This window comes from Pseudophryne corroboree, chromosome 9 (assembly GCF_028390025.1).
Source record: "Pseudophryne corroboree isolate aPseCor3 chromosome 9, aPseCor3.hap2, whole genome shotgun sequence".
Classification (NCBI taxonomy): Eukaryota; Metazoa; Chordata; class Amphibia; order Anura; family Myobatrachidae; genus Pseudophryne; species Pseudophryne corroboree.
Genome location: NC_086452.1, coordinates 60,722,602 through 60,739,955, shown reverse-complemented (window position 1 = coordinate 60,739,955; position 17,354 = coordinate 60,722,602). Strand labels below are relative to the sequence as shown.

Below are 17,354 nucleotides of genomic sequence, written 5' to 3'. Positions count from 1 at the left end.
TCAGACGCTTTTAATTTTGATTTTTGGGTCATTTTTTTACTGATCTTTTGTGTTTTGGATTTTACATGCTCTGTACTATGACATTGGGCATCGGCCTTGGCAGACGACGTTGATGGCATTTCATCGTCTCGGCCATGACTAGTGGCAGCAGCTTCAGCACGAGGTGGAAGTGGATCTTGATCTTTCCCTATTTTTTTAACCTCCACATTTTTGTTCTCCATATTTTAATGCGCACAACTAAAAGCCACCACAGGTATACAATGTAGATGGATGGATAGTATAGTATTATATTACTTATGGAGGACGACACAGAGGTAGGTACAGCCGTGGCCTACCGTACTGCTATATATAATATACTGTATAATAATAACGGACCTGGTGGACACTGTCAGCAGACTGCTAAACTAGTATGAAGAAAAAAAAAGCCACCACAGGTATACAATGTAGATGGATGGATAGTATAGTATTATATTACTTATGGAGGACGAGTGCACTGACGACACAGAGGTAGGTACAGCCGTGGCCTACCGTACTGCTATATATATATATATATATATATATATATATATATATATATATATATATATTATACTGTATAATAATAACGGACCTGGTGGACACTGTCAGCAGACTGCTAAACTAGTATGAAGAAAAAAAAAGCCACCACAGGAGTGTTTTTCAGGCAGACAAACGTATACTGGACTTGTGGTCACTGTCAGCAAAACTGTGCACTGTACTCCTGCTATAACTGCTCCCCAGTCCCCACAATTAGGCAGTGTGAGCAGTGCACTCAGCACAGATATATCATGCAGCAGTGCAGCACACTGAGCACAGATATGGTAGAGCGTTTTTTCCAGGCAGAGAAACAACGGATTAAACTCACTGATGGTATTATAATCAAAACCCTGCACTGTACTCCCTAACAGCTGCTCCCCGTCCCCAATCCTCCCCACAATTATACCTAAGTCACTCTTTTCTACTATAACGGAGAGGACGCCAGCCACGTCCTCTCCCTATCAATCTCAATACACGTGTGAAAATGGCGGCGACGCGCGGCTGCTTATATAGAATCAGAGTCTCGCGAGAATCCGACAGCGGGATGATGACGTTCGGGCGCGCTCGGTTTACCCGAGCCACACGGGAGAATCCAAGCACGGCTCGGACCCGTGTAAAAAGGCTGAAGTTCGGGGGGGGTTCGGTTTCCGAGAAACCGAACCCGCTTATCACTACGAAGCATGAGGTTTCCACCCCCATGCTTCACAGTGGGTATGGTGTTCTTGGGATGCCATTCATCATTCTTCTCCCTCCAAACACAGCGAGTGGAGTTTATACCAAAAAGTTTGATTTTGATCTCATCTGACCACATAACATTCTCCCAATGCTCCTCTGGAACATCCAGGTGGTCACTGGCAAACTTTAGACAGGCCTGGACATGTGCTGGCTTAAGCAGGGGGACCTTTCAGGCGCTGCAGGATTTCAATCCATGACGACGTAGTGCGTTACTAATGGTAACCTTTGTGACTGTGGTCCCAGCTCTCGAGGTCATTGACCAGGTCCCCCCGTGTAGTTCTGGGCTGATTCCTCACCGTTCTCAAGATCATTGATACCCCACGAGGTGAGATCTTGCATGGAAGCCCAGGTCGAGGGAGATTGTCTGTGATCTTGCATTTCTTCCATTTTTTAATAATTGCGCCAACAGTTGATCTCTTCTCACCAAGCTGCTTGCCTATTGTCGAGTAGCTCATCCCAGCCTTGTGCAGCTCTACAATTTTGTCCCTGGTGTCCTTACTTAGAAAGCTCTCTGGTCTTGGCCATGGTAGAGAGGTAGCAGTCTGACTGTTTGAGGTTGTGGACAGGTGTCTTTTATACAGATAACCAGTTCAAACAGGTGCCATTAATACAGGTAACGAGTGGAGGATAGAAGAGCTTCTTAAAGAAGAAGTAACAGGTCTGTGAGAGCCAGAAATCTTGCTGCTTGGTAGGTGTCCAAATATTTATTTTCCACAAGAATATACAAGTAAATTGTTTAAAAATCATACAATGTGATTTCCTGTGGGGTTTTTTTTCAGAGTCTCTCTCAGTTGAAGTGTACCTATGATGGAAATTACAGACCTCTCAACTTTTTAAGTGGGTCAACTTGCACAATAGGCGGCTGTCCACATACTTTTTTGCCCCATTGTATATAACATACACTGCACATCTTTCTGGATTTTATCTGCATATAATGTACAGGTGAGGCCAAGATAGGTGCCAATAGTCACAAATATCTCTAGGAATAGCAAGTTCTAAGGTCACCGATCAAATCTGGTAACTTTTAGGAAAACTTCTGTAAAACCTCTACTGTAAATGATCAGATATTACTGTATATGTCACCGAGGAACTCTGATTCCTTTATATTAACATTCAGTCAGAGGCCTGGGGGGGAATTCAATTGTTTAATTGCGCCCGATCTCCCGTCTTAAGTGATGGGAGATCATGGGGTGATATTCAATTTTCCCCCGTTTTAGCACCCATATCATCGGGTTTAGCCACATAAAGCAGCAAATCCCGACTAAGTGAATGGGCGCGAAGCAAAAAGACCCCTTTTGGAGCGCTTTCTGTGCATTTCAGATCGTCACTCCCTGTAAGTTGCAAGCTGGGAAGTTATTGCGCTTGTCGGCAGCAAAATTTGAATAGCTGCCAGCGGGCGCTCAGACCCGCTACAACATTTGAATCTTGCCCCTTAGGGGGAATTCAATTGTTATCGCTCCCCGATCTCCCGTCTAAAGTGACGGGTTTAGCAGCATAATGAGCTAAACCTGACTAAACGAATTTGGGGTGATCCCAAAAAGTGCCATTTGTGAGGCCAAACAGGTCACTATTCACACACTTCACCTCGCACCCACCAGGGGTGTGAGTTGAAAGGTCAGCGCCGGCAGCCGACCGCACCCAAACCGAGCTACAATTGAATAGCTCCGTTGGGAGCCATCTGCTAGGTGCTGGCGTGAATTAAACTTGAATTCTGCCCCTTGTGTCCTTATATATCACATAAGGGGAAATTTAAATGTACGGGAGCTATTTAATGACTTCCCATGACTAGCTCTGGGGCTGCACTTATCGCAGATGCATGCTCGTACCCTCCTAAGATGTGAGCAGAAATCTGCATTAAGTAGGGCTTCGGGACCAGTCGAAATCGGACAGCTGCATCGCACCGGGCTGCAACTTAACGCGGCTATGCCCAGGCATTATCGTGGGAAAATAATTGAAAAGCTCCCTGCCTTGGAACTACATTACGCAAATTAACTGAATCTCCTCCATAACATCCAATGTCCTTATTTACAGATAAGGATGCAATGGCGTTGATTCAATACAATGCGAATTCAATAGCACCGGGAATTAGCTCCTGAGGCTATTTAATACAGCGTAATGGTAAGTCGAAGAATGCCCGTTATCCCGGTCTAAACAGGGTGCTTTGTCGGGAGAACCGGCATTCTCCGACTCAACTGCACAGCGTGATGCTGTTACCGCCGCGCTAAGGGCAGAAATCAGCATTGCGCCGGCACTTCTGTCGGATTTCTGTTCGCACCCTTCGGGGAGTGTGAGAAGAAATCCTGTTGCCGGCTGTCACAGAGCGCCATATTGAATAGCCCCTGGAAGCTAATTACCGCCACTACTCAACTCACATTGTATTGAATCGAGTTCAATATATCATGTTCTATAAACTGTTTACTAGTTACAAGCCGGTCAAATTAACAGAACAGTAATGTCAGTGCCGGCAGGTATGCGCGCCTGAATGGAACAATACTTGAATTGATCCATCGGGCGCCATCTGGTGGCCGCCAGCGTGCAAAACACTTGAATTCCCCCCATAGAGCCGAGGAGCAGCGTTTGCCTTTTATTATATAGGATGATGGAGTTAAGATTTTTGGACTTTGAACAAAAACGCCTACCTGCCACACCCGCCGGTCTATTTGTTGAAGTTTATATTGGTCACAAAATGACACAACCACCCCACACGCATACACACACTGCAATAAAAACAGACTGCTAAATCCTCAGTAACATGCACACCAGCTCCTGGTAAATCTTATACTTAGCGTACGGGAGATTCAGTCAATTTACCAACAATCAAAATCCTGACGGTCAAAATACAGACAGCAATTGACCGACGGTCAAAATCCCGACAAGGTCAAAATCCTGACATTTATAATGTCGACAGTTCAAAAAGTTAACATAAGTTTTTTATGATTTTTTTTCATTGAAACCGACTTGTTCACACTTTACCATCCCAGTGGATCTGGAGGGGGAATATAATAGAAGCATGACAAGCGGACACGGTACACTTATATTGTGTCCATGTCGACATACACATAAAAACCAATGAAAACTTGTGTTGACATTTTACATGTCGGTATTTTGACAATGGGGTCGATTCAATTCGGCAACAGTTGAATAGCGCCGGGAGTTTGCTCCCGGCGCTATTCAATACAGCGACGACTGACCCTCAATTGGCGGGAATTCTTCTCTCATCCCCGGGGGATGAGAAAAGAAACCCGACAAAAGTGCTGCCGCGCGGCCGGCGCGAGGCTGATTCTGTCGGGAATCAGCATCGCCGCGGGTAGTTAAGTCGGAGAATGCCCGTTCTCCCAACAAAACTACCTGTTAAGTCGGCGAGAACGGGCCATCGCCGACTTAACTGGAGCTGAATTGAATAGCGTCGGGAGCTAATTCCCGGCGCTATTCAACTGTTGCCGAATTGAATCGACCCCATTGTCTGTATTTTGTCCATGTCGGGATTTTGATTGTAAGTATTTCATACCGATCCCGCGTATGGTGCTTATACCCCCACCCCACATGCAGACCGTGCAAATCTCTTCCCTATTTACTCATATACGCTGTATGACTGGTGCCATCCCCGGGGATGTAGCAGTGTCAGTATTATAACTTTACACATGATGGTAAAGCATCATGCTTAATGGTGTAATGCCGACACTGTGTCAGCATTCTCCTGTCAACATTACACTGTTAACTATTTAGATACCCCCTGCTGTTAGATCAGACTGATGAGTGAGGGGACCTTATTGTATGTGCTCTTGTAGACATTTACCTCTTTCTAGATATAAACTCAGGAACTTGCCTTTTTTTCTTGAGTGTTTATCTAAATACTGTTGGTTAAAGGAGTGGATCACTTTACAGGCAGGATGGAGAGCAACAGGTCACTTGGGGCAGATCCAATATACTGTAGGAAACATTTGATTAGTAGTATGAGAGATAAAAGAACAGCGTCAATAGGCTGAATAAAGGTTAAACATGGATTCCTGTACTACGCACAGGAGACGTTCTACCGCAATAACGCTGCTACCAAACGCGTAACGGCAACTGGCCAGGAGCGGTATTCAGGGATGGCATTCGTCTCTCGGGATGGAACATACACTGCTTCATAGCCATATGTGACGGCACAAGATACAGCAATTACTCTAAATAGCTGCTAATAAGGCATGAAGATCTAGGAGTGTGACATTTACATGGTACTCACCGATTCCATTCTCTAGGCCTTTCGGACTATATACAGAAGTATGGAAATGCCCACATCCGGCGATGACACAGTGCCAATATATAAAGCCCCTTAAATCTGTGTCAGGATTAATATGTACCTGTACTCGACACTTGGTGAACATTTGCAATCAGCTCAAAACCATGTGTATTTTATTATAGTATTATTAGCTGTAATTAGTACATAGCACCAACATTACCACGGCGCTGTACACCAGCACACTGGCTGCAGAGCGTTCTGCGACACATTATCTTCCTTTTGAGCGTGAACATAAAACATAGCGGTGCACAAAGACACAGCAATTAGAACACACCATCAGCTTTTACAAAGATGACAGCAACACATCACCGCACGATACAGAACTAACCTCACTACGCCCATCGCACAGCACATCAGTACACTACACCCACTCATATAGAACTATGAATAATGCTCCATATACACAGTAGTACCAGTATATAGCACTATAGATAATGCTCCATATAACACCAACATATAGCACTATGAATAATGCTACATATATAGTACCAGCCTATCTCACTAGGGCTAATAGTCCATAGAGTACCATAACATACAGCAGTACGGGTGTTACACCATAGAGCTCCAGCACACAGCACTAGGGATAATAGAGCATAAAGCACCAGCACAGAGCACTAGGGGTAATAGAGCATAGAGCACCAGCACTAGGGATAATGGTCCATAGAGTACCATAACATACAGCAGTAAGGGTGTTACACCATAGAGCTCCAGCACACAGCACTAGGGATAATAGAGCATAAAGCACCAGCACAGAGCACTAGGGGTAATAGAGCATAGAGCACCAGCACTAGGGATAATGGTCCATAGAGTACCATAACATACAGCAGTAAGGGTGTTACACCATAGAGCTCCAGCACACAGCACTAGGGATAATAGAGCATAAAGCACCAGCACTAGGGATAATAGAGCATAGAGCACCAGCACAGAGCACTAGGGATAATACAGCACAGAGCACCAGCACACAGCATTAGGGATAATACAGCATAGAGTGCCAGCACACAGCATTAGGGATAATACAGCACAGAGCATCAGCACACAGCATTAGGGATAATACAGCATAGAGTGCCAGCACACAGCATTAGGGATAATACAGCATAGAGTGCCAGCACACAGCATTAGGGATAATACAGCACAGAGCGCCAGCACACAGCATTAGGGATAATACAGCATAGAGTGCCAGCACACAGCATTAGGGATAATACAGCACAGAGCATCAGCACACAGCATTAGGGATAATACAGCATAGAGTGCCAGCACACAGCATTAGGGATAATACAGCACAGAGCACCAGCACTAGGGGTAATACAGCACAGAGCACCAGCACACAGCATTAGGGATAATACAGCACAGAGCATCAGCACACAGCACTAGGTATAATACAGCACAGAGCACCAGCACTAGGTATAATACAGCACAGAGCACCAGCACTAGGTATAATACAGCACAGAGCACCAGCACTAGGTATAACACACCATAGAGCACCAGCACACAGCACTAGGTATAATACACCATAGAGCACCAGCACTAGGGGTAATACAGCATAGAGTACCAGCATATAGCAGAACACAGTACAAGATTTACAACAAGGGTTTGTTGATAAGAGGCAGGGGGAGGAGCCGTGGCCCCCGCTGAGGGGAGTGGCTGTGGCCCCAGGTGGGGGAGCAGTGTGTGGCCCCTGCTCTCGGAACGCTGGAGAACTCACCGTAAGCGGCTGCAGCTGGGCAGGGGAGCTGGGAATCCCCGCAGCGTTACCCCCCGGCCGCCATGTCTGCTCGTCCCGAGCACTGAGCAGCGAGTCAGCTGCAACCCACCGCAGGTCCTGGTGGGGGCGAGGCCCTGAAGCGATACCACGCCCATCCATTCTACACCAGCCAATCACCTCGCCATAATGTTTAACTGACAGGTGAACCCCTCAGCCAATCGCACGTCGCAACTCTCGCTCGGAGCGCTACACCCAGTTCACTTCAAAGAAGGTTCCAGCCCATTCGCCATTTTCTGCTGAGTTACTGCTTCATTACCGAATAGGAAACGGAGAGTGTGGGGGCGGGCTCGTTTATTGTCAGCCAATAGGAGTGAAGAGGTCGCATGTCGCAGCTGAAAGTTGGTAAATAGTTTTGTGATAAGGTTGGTACTGTCCGGGGTTTGGTTCGCGGTTGCTATGACGACCGTAGGCGGTAACCCCAGACTAATGGCCGAGCTGCAGTGATGGCTGACACAGATTGTTTGATAGTTTGACAGCGACTTCTGGGTATTGTCGGTTACCACTATGGCAATATCAGCAGCTGCCAACAGGTGGTGCTCGTTCCTCTGCATCTTCCAGCAATTATCCACATGGGGCGCTCGCCTTCTTATGCCAGCAGCTTCCGACATATGGTGCTCTTACCTCTTCTTATGTCAGCAGCTACCGACAGGTGGTGCTAGTACCTCATGCTAGCAGCTACTGACAGATGGTGCTCCTGCCTCTTTTTTTGCAGGCAGCTGCCAACAGGTGGCGCTCCAACCTCTTATGCCAGCAGCTGCCGACAGGTGGTGCTTGTCCTCATGCCAGCAGCTGCCGACACGTGGTGCTCCTACCTCTTTTTATGCCAGCAGCTGCCGACAGGTGGGGCTCGCTGCTCATATAACCTGCAGCTGTTTCTGTGTGGCGCTTTCTCTGGCTGGGTACAAACTGAAGCGATGGGCATTAGTTCCGACATCGCAACGAATGCCTGTCAGCGGGGATTGCCATAAATTACACAGTTGATTACTCGCTAGCAACTTTTTGCAGCGCTGCGATCAGATAGTCGCCGCCTATAGGGGAGTGTATTTTCGCTTTGCAAGTGTGCGAACGCTTGTGCAGCCGAGCGGTACAAAAATGTTTTGTGCAGTTTCTGAGTAGGTCTGAACTTACTCGGCCCTTGCGATCACTTCAGCCTGTCCGGGCCCGGAATTGACGTCAGACACCCGCCCTGCAAACGCTTGGACACGCCTGCGTTTTTCCAACCACTCCCTGAAAACGGTCAGTTGACACCCATAAACGCCCTCTTCCTGTCAATCTCCTTGCGATCGGCTGTGCGAATGGATTCTTTGTTAAATCCATCACTCAGCACGGTTCCGCTTTGCATTGTGGTGCATGCGCAGTTTGATGAGTTTTGACCTGATCGCAGCGCTGTAAAAAATAGCGTGCGATCAACTCGGAATGACCCCCTATGTTAATAAAGGACAGGACGACAATGTTCCGTCCTCCATTAGCATGAACGAGCACGCTAGCAATGGATGCTAGATTTGATGTGCAGCACATGAAACCCAACGTCCATCGCTTGCGTCCACGGGACCACATAATCCTGGGTACAATCTGAGCGATGTAAGCGATATGTCGCTCCAAAGCGGCATTCTGGAGCGACATCGTTCCAGCGAGTACCCAGCTTAAGGATGGAGAGCGTAAGCATTGACATCAAGTCCAGCAATGCGATTACTACTAGCGATCACATAAACACCATTTGTTGCTATAGCCGTTGGTAGTTAAGGTCCATTCACACTAGACGACGTCGCGTTGTGAGCGTCGTCGTCTAGTGTTTCCCCGGGCCGGGTGGTCGGCGCCCCTCCCGTGCACACTGAGCGATATGACCACTCATATCGCTCAGTGACGTAACGCGGTGGCCGACAGTGCATGCAGCTCCTGGACAAAAGTCCAGATAGAACATGCATGCACTGCTGACAGCGTCGATTGTAGCCGACCAGTGGGGCCGCGCATCATTCGTCGCTGGCGGCATACATACTTGCCGAGAAAATGAGCGACGTCGCTCAGAAAGGGGGAAAATGTGCGACGTCGCTCAGAAAGGGGGAAAATGAGCAACGTCGTTCAGGTAGGGGGAAAATGAGCGACGTCGTTCGGGAAGGGGGAAAATGAGCGACGTCGCTCAGAAAGGGGGAAAATGAGCAACGTCGTTCAGGAAGGGGGAAAATGTGCGACGTCGCTCAGAAATGGGGAAAATGAGCGACGTCGCTCAGAAAGGGGGAAAATGAGCGACGTCGCTCAGGTAGGGGGAAAATGAGCGACGTCGTTCAGGAAGGGGGAAAATGAGCGACGTCGCTCAGTAAGGGGAAAATGAGCGACGTCGCTCAGGAAGGGGAAAAATGAGCGACGTCGCTCAGGAAGGGGGAAAATGAGCTACGTCGTTTAGGAAGGGGGAAAATGTGCGACGTCGCTCAGAAAGGGGGAAAATGAGCGACGTCGCTCGGGAAGGGGGAAAATGAGCGACGTCGCTCGGGAAGGGGGAAAATGAGCGACGTCGCTCGGGAAGGGGGAAAATGAGCGACGTCGCTCGGGAAGGGGGAAAATGAGCGACGTCGCTCGGGAAGGGGGAAAATTAGCGACGTCGCTCATTTTCTCGGCAACTGTGTACGGCCTTAACTTGTGCGCATTAGTGATGCGTCATCAATGGCTGATAATTTTTATTTCTTTTTTTAAACCCTGTTGGTGCTTGCGCACTGTGGGAAGAGATGCTGTGTCATGGGAGCTGTTCTGCTGCTTGCAGCGTCTGTAAGATGCTCTGACCAGCAGCTAGTAAGCCCATACAATGGGAAACGCCCTCCAGCTTAGTTATGACGGCTTGAACCCCGTTCAGGGCGTGGGTGAAGCACAGTGGTGCCCTGTAACTGGGCTGCAGACTGGCTTAGCCGTTGCTTTCTCAACATGCCAGTCATTAATGCTGAAACAACGATGTCACATTATTGTTGTCAACCTGCCTGTCATTTGTTGCAGACCATCGATGGTTGCAAAACCAGTAATAGTTGATAGCCCACTCAGGATGAGTGAATGCGTCATTGGGAGGGTGAAATTATTAATGAACGGGTTAATCAGTGCTGGGAGGGGGTAGTAGGTGCTAAGTGGAGGTGTCACTACTGGGTATTGTAAGTGACTAGATGTATGGGTGCTGTGTGGGAAGATCTTTATGGGGGCTGATAAGGTGGAGGACAGTATTAATAAGTGCTGGGAGAATAATAATGGATTGAAGAGGTATAGATTAATGGATCCTGGGGGGGGGGGGTGTTATGGGTTCCAGAGGTAATTATTTAATGGGCGGGTTAATTAATGGATTCTTGAGAACGATGGGTGCTGGTTGGATGGAAGCTAATGGGTGCTAAATGGGTTAATGGGTGCTAACACTGAATTGGTTTGCTGGGGATAAATGGGGGTGGTGGTGAATGGGCATACTGGGTGATCGGAGTACTCAGCATTTAATATTTTACAGACTGTAGGTTCATGCCAGATTGTTTTAGCAGAGCGCTGCTTCCTGCCCATTTTGCAGATAGAAGAATGTGCCCCGACCCATATTGTAACATCATGCTGAGCTCCGGAGGAGAGTCATTTGGTTAGGAGGAGTGCTTTGCCGCACCTCCCCCTGAACCGGAAGACTGGGGGTTGGGCTTGGATACCACGCTTCCCACAGAGAACTGAGTTTTAAACCTCCATGGCCACTTTGGAATCTCTGCTCCGCAGCCAGCACAAAATACGTCCTCTGTCTGACTCTGCAGCAGTACCATAGGTGTATTTACAGGAATTATGGTATAATTAATGGATTGCTGACGCTGATGTGCAGCAGAACTATGTATTGGGGACAATGATGAGGGTAATATACATGGTATAGTTATTATGACCATCAGCTGATAGCCAGAGTAACCACCGCATGCAGCATGGACAGCAGCTAGACGAGCTGAACTGACGTTTTAAGGCCCACATATATGGAGCGATGTGTCATCCAGCGTCAGGACCCGGCGAGGTGCCGGCATCGACAAGTGCACACACATTGCAGATGCCGGCAACCGTATATGTACAAAGAGAAAAAGTATGACTCTTGTTTGGGCGCACTCTTATTATATTATCATAAATGATACCTAGTAGGAGATAAGTCAATAATAATGTTGTTATCGTCTTTAGTTAGTACCCTTCTCAACACGTAAAAACTCAAAACAAAATAAATTCAACATGGCCATGATTATACAATGCGGAAAATATGTCGGGATGAAACAACTTATTGAATTTGGAAGTATATATGAAATGTTCAGATCTTATTTATGCCTGGATAAATGCATAGGAAAAGTAGCTACATCTCAAGCTGCCTCCGTCTGCCCAAGATCTGTACAAACTTGGTTTGTATTAATGCAGCCCTAGTTGGGTTAAATACGCGAGTGGGAGAACCCACACACTGTTAACAATTCTAATTATTTGCCACTATCATAGGTAAGTGAGTCGTCACAATTGGAGATTGAAGAAGTAGTTAGATTGAGTATAAGTGGTGATACTGCTGTTGGCGTTTTTGATATAGGGAAGAAAAGCTTACCTACTTCACCAGGTATTCCCTAGCAGTCGCCTGTCTAGGTACTGACCTAGCCCACCTCCGTTTAGCTTCCAAGATCGGACGAGATTGGGCGTGAACGTTGGGGTATGGTCGTAGGGAAAACTTGCCTTATATCACCAATGAGAGTGCACCGAAACAGAAGGAATGATTCCTTCTTCAGAGAAAGAATAAATAATTGATCAGACTGTATTGTAGAATTGGGTAAGTCATAGTAGACAAAATGGTGTGAATCTGCTGTCCACGTTAGACTGGAGAGACGTGTCCCTAGGAGAACACGTTCTCCAGAATCATGGATGAGAGTTCACAGAAGGAAGGAGAGTGGGAATATAGTAATATAGGAAGTATTGTGAGCACAGTTTATTTATAGCTCTAGGTCTCCTTTTGGTCACCTGTATAGTTTCAATATCGTGAATTTAAGTGACAGTAAAAGGTATCATACAGGTATCCCAGAGAAGGAGAAACACAACAAAAGCTGTAATCGTATGACCTTGTTTAGAACAATAGGTTAATGTAATGGGTGCCAACAGCTGGGTACGGGGTTAGGCGTGTTTAATACATCCTATTAAATAACATGAAAAACTGGTAAGATAACCCGAGAAAATCCAAATGATCATTTATGACAGTGGCAAGGTGTATTCCTGATGGTAACAGTTTGTATTATCAAAAAGACTTTTATACAAGTAATGATGAATGAGACTGATGAGTTGTCACCAATCAAACAGACCCCTTGGTGATAAGTCCTCGAGAGGACAGGCACATAGAATAAGTCTGCTTAGAGCTTGCTAGTTATACGATCAAAACAAAATAAAATAAATTTCTGCAATCATGAATATATGCAGTGATTTAATTTGCATAAACCAAATCACGAGGCTGAGTCACCTGGTTACATCACAATTTGCTTGCATAGAGGAGTGCATGTGTATGCAGCACAGTCAAACTAGAAACTAGTAAGTGTTGAGCTACGGCAGAAGTGCTTGCTCAGACAAAAGGGCAGAGAGTGTGACTAAGTATAATCTGCATGTCCTATGGCTGTTAAAACAACCAACAGGCGGTGTGCCCGCTGAAAAAGCGGAGAACAAACTTGAAGTATCAAACAGGCAAAGGTGCCAAGGATAAGATAATTTGGTAATAAATATCACCCATTCAGTTGTTCTGATAGGAGAGGTGCCCACTGGAAAAACGCGTTTCACCCTGTCACGGGCTTGTTCACTTTCATTCTGAGCAACTCATAGGAAGCAGGGGTTAGAGTATTTAATGGAACCTGTCATTGATGTCAGCCAATGACTGGTCCCGTGGGCGGGGTTGAACTGAGCTGGTGGTCCTATCAATAGCATTGTGCTTTGGGGGAGGACTAGCTGATGTCACTAGATTAGTCAAAGAAGGGCGGAAGTTGTAAATATTACTTCCGCCCTCTTCAGGTGGCTAAGAGACGGCCCGAACGTGTGGCGAGTGGGTGTCCCGCTATGCGGGCTGGTGATAGACTGGGAGAGACCATGGTTACTGGCGCCTAGGTTCTGATCATACGGGCGGGGGGCCGCGATCGGCGGTATGCGCTGATGAGAAAGTGTACGGGCGGAAGTCGTCACCCTAGGCTCCGCCCATACCAACGACGGGTCGGTTGCTATGATGCTTGTGCCGCTGATTGTGATCAGTGAGCGGAAGTAGTACTTTGGTGAGGGCGGAGATGAACAGCTGAACTTGCGCCCAATTGGCTGGGTGAAACTGGGTTGCTAGGATACACACGGATTATGTAAAACACGGAGGGGGGAGAGGGGGAGAAGCAGGGTGCCAGGATGCTTATACTGCCTCGTATCTGTGCTATCTTGGCAGATTGTGATTGATTCTCAATTAAGTCTTGAAGGGAATGTGATTAAATGGTGATGCCCATGTTCCTGCCAAGGAACGGGAAATAAATAATGAGATTGTTATGATTAACCATGTACATAAAATGAGAAAATAAGAATGAAAAAAAAAAAAATATATAAAAAAATATAATAATAAAAAAATATAAAACTATAAAAAAAAAAAGAAAAAAAAATATAAAAAATATAAAATAAAAATATATTAATAGAGGTAAAATGGTTGAAAGAAGAAAGAAAATAAATATATGTTATTGAATGATAATAGTGATAATAAAAATTAATATTGTATATGGGATTAATTGTGAGATGGAGAAGATATTAAAATGAAAGTACATCAAGAAGATGATATGAATAGCAAAGATTGAGAATGATTATGAAGATAAGAGTTCTTGATTAAGGTTATACGTGTGGACATATCCATTTATGAGCATTGCAAGGTTGTGCTGGGATAGGTGAGTGATGTGGGGGACATGATGGGGCATATGGTTGGGGAGGGGAAGAAGTGGGAAATGGGGGAGAGGGGGTGGGGAAATGGGGGAAATGGTGCGGATGGAAAAGTGTGGAGGAGAGAGATGTTAATAAGAGATGTGAGGATGAATGTGGTGGGGTGAGTGTGAGTGTTAACCTGGGTGGCATTCCAGGAAACTGGCTGTTTGTATAGAACATGGCAGTACTAGATATGTGTATCTGAGTAAGTGTAAGTGTCTGTGCAGATGGTGCCTTGTGGTGGTGCAGTGTCGGTGTGTGATGGAAAATGATTAGCCTGGGGGAGAGAAAAGGGGAGATGATGGATGTGGTTGTGTGTGAGTCTAAGTATGTGAGTCTATAATGCCTGGCCCTGACTGGTGAATGTGATGTGACTTGTGATGAGTGGAGACTGAGTACTCCTATGTTGAGCATTAAGAAATGTTGTATTTTATGGAAAACTGTATGTGCTGTGCAGATGTGAGTAGGGAAATGTACCTTGGGTGATAAGTTTGAGAATTTTAGAAGGTTGTGGGTAGTGAATGCGTATAACTATTGGGTGGAGGGGGAGAAAGGGGGAGAAAGGGGGAAGGGTGGGTTATGATGGAAAGAAGGGGGGGGGGGTTTAGGAAGGAAAAATGGAGGGGAGAGAAATTGGAGGGAAAATTATGTTTAGGTTAATGCTATGTATGAAAATCAGTAAAAATATTGGAAAGATAGAGTTGTGGAAATGCCATTTAAGGCACATGCACGGTGAGTCTCACAGGAAAACACTGTAGTTAATATTTTCGTTTAGGCCTTTGGGTCGGAGGCCATTCAGTTTAAACATCCATTCACTTTCTTTTTTCAAAAGTTCTTTGGTAATATCTCCGCCTCTAATTCCCAGATGGATTTGTTCCAAGCCAAAGATTTTAAAATCCTTCTGATGATCCTTGTGATGGGTATGGAAATGTCTTGCAACTGTTGTTAACTGCTTCATCCTAGCAAGATCCGTAGCAGCATTTCGACAGGTGCCCAGGTGTTCCAAGGCTCTTTCCTTGAGTTTGCGCGTTGTCATGCCTATATATCTAGCATCACAGCTGCACGTGATGCAATATATTAGTGCTTGTGTGTCGCAATTAAAGAATTGTTTGATCATTATGGTCTTTCCATATCTGTCCACCACTGAATTTGTTTTCAAAATATGAGGGCATACTTTACACTTGCCACAGGGAAAAGAGCCCGTCACTTTAGTCGATGCTGGTGTCCCACTGGTCATGTAGTCAGTTATTTGATTTTGTCTTGTCGTCTTTCGGACAAAATGGCTTCTGACCAGGTGATCCTTGATATTTCTGGACCTTCGCCAGCTCATGTCTATTTTAGAATCTATATAAGGTGATAAGTCTGCATCCAGTTGTAGAATAGGCAGATGTTTTTCAATTGCCTGCTTAAGGAGTTTCCATTCCGATGAACCTAACTTTAGTCTCATCTTCCTTGGTTTTGAGTTGAGGTTGGGAAATCAAAGAATCTCTGCTGGTATATAAAGCTTCCCTTTGAGCCCGCTTGAGAGAGCGTTTACTATATCCTCTTTCTCGGAGCCGATCAATCAGTTCATGACTCTTCATCTTGTAGACCCCTACCTCCGAACAGTTGCGCCTCAGTCTCAGGAACTCCCCCTTGGGAATGTTCTCAATAGTGGGGGGGAAGTGTGCGCTAGTTTGGAGGAGGATGCTGTTAGTGGCGGTTTCTTTCCGATAGAGTTCGGTGGCTAAAGTGCCATCCGGCGACTTGTAGACCCGTAGGTCCAAAAAGGCAACCATGTCTTTGCTAATTGTATGTGTTAATTTGATATTCAAGTTGTTACTGTTGAGAAGATGAATAAATGAGAGCAAAAGTTCCTCTGTATCATCCCAGATGATGAAGATGTCGTCTATGTATCTGAGCCAAATTAACACATGTTCTGTGTATCTGTCATTCTGTTCATTGAAAACGTGAGTCTGTTCCCATCTCCCCAGAAAGAGATTGGCATATGTTGGTGCGCAGGCTGCGCCCATCGCGGTACCCCTGACTTGTAAGTAGAAGCGATCCTGAAAAGTAAAGTGGTTTTTCTCTAGTACAAATTTCATCAGGTTGAATAATAGAGAGTTGAAATCATCATTCTTGCTGAAGTCCAGGAAGTGTTTGACTGCCTTAAGACCCATCTGGTGGTCGATACTGGTGTACAAAGCTTCTACATCCAGTGTAGCCAGTAAGAAATGCTCCTCAAAGTTGATATCCTGTATCTTGCGGAGCAGGTCAGATGTGTCCTGTAAGTAGGAAGGCAACTGTAATACGTATTCCCGCAGATGTAAATCGAGAAAACGACTTGGTTGTTCCAGCATCCCTCCATTCCCAGACATGATAGGTCTACCGGGTGGTCTTTGGATGTTCTTATGGACCTTGGGAAGGAGGTAAAAAGTGGGTACCCTGGGATTGGTGACAGAAAGATATTTGTGTTCTTGTTTAGTGATTGTACCAGTTGATGCTGCTTCGTCAATCAATTGAGAGTATTCCCTCATAAATTGTGGAATCGGATTGTGAGAGAGTTTCTTGTAACAGGCCGTCTGATTCAATTGACGGAGTGCCTCGATGGTATACATCTCTGTGGGCCAAAGAACAATATTCCCGCCCTTATCGGACGGTTTTATGACCACATCTTTCCAGGTATTCAATTGTTTGAGTGCTTGTCTTTCTTCTTTCTTCAGGTTGTCTGAGAATCTATGTCGTTTATTCAGGTTTTGCATATGAATCTGATCAAATTCCTTAGCGACCAGGTTTAGAAATACTCGCACTTCAGGGCTGTTGTCATCTGGGGGAAAGAAGTTGGATTTGTTCTTGCACATTGGACGTCGATCGGCTGTGGGGTCCCTATTAGATTCAGAGTATAATTCTTCCAGGATACTAAGTGTGTTTCTGTCTTCCTCCGTCAGAGGGGCTACTAGGGTAACATCCTTTTGTTGACTCCTTCGTGCAAATAATTTTTTCAGCAGGAGTTTGCGACCAAATAATCTTAGATCTTTTTCCCAAAGGAATCTGTCAAAAGACTTTGAAGGGGAGAAGGATAAGCCTTTGCTAAGAACATTGGATTGTGCTGAA

At 45.8% G+C, this 17,354-nt stretch overlaps 2 protein-coding genes and 1 pseudogene across 5 annotated transcripts in view; 1 reads left to right on the top strand and 2 right to left on the bottom strand.

Annotated features, from left to right (window-relative positions):
- TESK2 (testis associated actin remodelling kinase 2) overlaps positions 1-7,380 on the bottom strand; it is a 184,740-nt gene extending 177,360 nt beyond the window's left edge. Inside the window, exon 1 of one of the 2 annotated variants that reach the window (XM_063939412.1) lies at positions 7,275-7,380. The gene's annotated coding sequence lies outside the window, so the exon portion shown is untranslated. Of the gene's footprint in view, positions 1-5,515; positions 5,538-7,274 lie in introns of those variants that run through there. The other variant, XM_063939413.1, reaches the window with a different exon arrangement.
- Positions 7,381-7,412: 32 nt separating this feature from the next.
- The window catches only part of LOC134957463 (uncharacterized), an 87,722-nt gene continuing 77,780 nt past the window's right edge, over positions 7,413-17,354 (top strand). For 2 of the 3 annotated variants that reach the window (XM_063939416.1, XM_063939414.1), the window contains exon 1: positions 7,413-7,676. The gene's annotated coding sequence lies outside the window, so the exon portion shown is untranslated. Of the gene's footprint in view, positions 7,697-17,354 lie in introns of all 3 variants that reach the window. The other variant, XM_063939415.1, reaches the window with a different exon arrangement.
- LOC134959070 (5S ribosomal RNA) lies at positions 11,893-12,011 on the bottom strand (annotated as a pseudogene).